Raw genomic sequence first — 2,532 nt, forward strand, 5'->3', positions numbered from 1 at the left:
CTACTCCTATAGCCGCCATGTAGTTCCGCCTGACATATAAATGGTCACTTGTAAGGAGTTGATAAACAATGTGAATGCTTTATTATTACGAGGTCAAATTTAAAGCATTGGATATATAAAAAAGAATAATATATATATAAAGGACTTGGTGAAGCAATTGATTCAATCCAAAGACGTGAGAGATAAGAGTATTCCCTAAATTGGTCACACCATACACGTTCAGCACATGCAAAATCATTATGACATTATGTACAAATACAATTGGCTGAATTTACGACCCACTCGTTTCAAATAATAAAAATTTTAGGGCTTATGTGGTCTCCGAAGTTACAAAGTCTCCTGCACTTATTTATGTAGTTCAACTTTATTAATTCAAGGAAAAAATAATAAGGGTAAACTACTTTGAATGACCACCTAATTATGAGGTTGGTGTTGATATAATCATTATTTTTAAAATTGCGTCAATATGATCACTTAACTATTTAATTAGTTTCAATATAATCACCTATTGTTAACATTAACTGTAATACCTCAAATACTAGGACAATGATTAAATTGAAAAGAATTAAAAATATGTTGATTAATTGATAAAGGTGAGAGTTAGTGGGAATAGTAGTTTAGACTAAATTGTAGCGAGGAAGGATTAAAAAGGGCATTTATGGGTATTTGGATATAAATGAATTTAAAATTCATTTATTATGGTATATCAATTATAAAAATAAGGAGAAGAGGAAAAAGAAAGTCAACACTCTCTTCTTCAACCCAGCTCCTGAATCAAGTAAAGCCAAAGGCAAAGGCAAATTTCCAGAGTAGCAAATTGTGAATTTGGAATATCAAAGCAAGGCAATCCAGGTGAGTACTTTAATACAAGTACCCAATATGATAAATATTCAATTTAATATGCTTTAAATTTATACAAGTTTGTAATGATGATTATGATATCTTAATATGTATGGAAAGAATATAATAAAAGAGTTTTAGAGCATAATTAAAAATACATGAAAGGATGCATTAAGGCATGAAAGGATGCCATAACTAAAAATGCATGAAAGGATGCATTAAGGCAAGAAAGGATGCATTAAGGCAAGAAAGGATGCCATAACTAAAATGCATGGAAGAATGCATTAAGTCATGATAGGATGCCATTATTTAAATGTATAAATGAATGTGTTAACACGCAAACAGAGGAAAAATTGAAGTAAATGATTTAATGAGAAGTATGTTGGACATACTAAAAGTTGTTACAGGAATTAAATGACCAAGATTTGATTAGGATACAAAGAACTTCACTAATTTATATAGATGTTATAATTTAGTTGAAGTCACATAACTATGAGATACTTAAGTATCCTTTAATGTCTTTACTATGATATATCTAATTAAGTAATTGCTTAACTTGTGTTGTTTCTCACGCTTAGGTTAAAGCAAAGATAAACTGAGTAAGGAGTGCTTTTGTAGCTGTGGAGATCATCAACTAAGGTGGACTTATCCGTGACACCAAGACAATCCAAATTATTTTATAAAACTTCGTTAGCATGTAATCACAATGTTTAAATGTTTTAATTTTTATCACGTAGAACTTATAACAGTTGAAATCAATGTTTTGTTTTATATACAATATTATGGTTTTTTTTAAAATAATGTGACACCTATATCTCGTGTACGGAAGGGTATACAAGGAATGGGTGTTACATTTATTAGTATCAGAACTATATTTTTAGCCGATTCTCGGCAACAAATAGTTTAAATTTTAAAGTAGAAAAGAGGATTACATGTCATAAAGATTGTTAATGTTACTGGTATGGGTCATTTTAGTGAAGTAAATGACACTCCTTACTAATTGAAATGTTATTATTGTGTATGTTATTATAGATGTCAGAATCTTCGAATTCACGAAGAGCTGGGGGACAGGAAATGCAAGAAGGAACTGATAGTGAAAGCTATGAGGCTAATAGTGAATAGTCTATCCCCTCTGAAAATGCTAGTGCGCCTACACGTCAAGAGATTTCAGTGCCTGAGTTTGGAACTTTCATGCAAGCCCTTGACGCCATATTGACTCGGTTTCAACCTCCCCCTGCTCCCCATGCACCTAGAATGTCAATCCCTAAAGAGCTAAAGAGCTTATGAGCTCTAGAGTTTCGTGGAGAAGAAAGGGAGGGTTCCATAGAGGTCGACTTGTGGTTGAATGATGTTTTATTAATGCTTGAGAGTCTTCAATGTACGGATCCAGAAAAATTTGGAGGAGTTGTCTCTTTACTTAGAGGATCAACTTGAGTATGATGGGCAAACACTACAATGTATGCATCACCGGAGCAAGTGACTTCGTAATTTTTCCTGGAGGAATTCAAAAACAAGTACGTGGGTGAACAATTCAAAAGGGTAATATTACTAAAGTTTCTTAATATGAAGCAAGGTGATTGAGTTATACATGAATTCGAGGTAGAGTACAACAAGTTGAGTCGTTTTGCCACCGAAGTCGTTCCAAATGACAAGGCAAGACGTGATTGGTTCATAGAGGGTTTAAGGCCTAAG

Source organism: Hibiscus syriacus, unplaced genomic scaffold (genome assembly GCF_006381635.1).
Source record: "Hibiscus syriacus cultivar Baekdansim isolate YM2019G1 unplaced genomic scaffold, ASM638163v2 tig00010968_pilon, whole genome shotgun sequence".
NCBI classification, from domain to species: Eukaryota; Viridiplantae; Streptophyta; class Magnoliopsida; order Malvales; family Malvaceae; genus Hibiscus; species Hibiscus syriacus.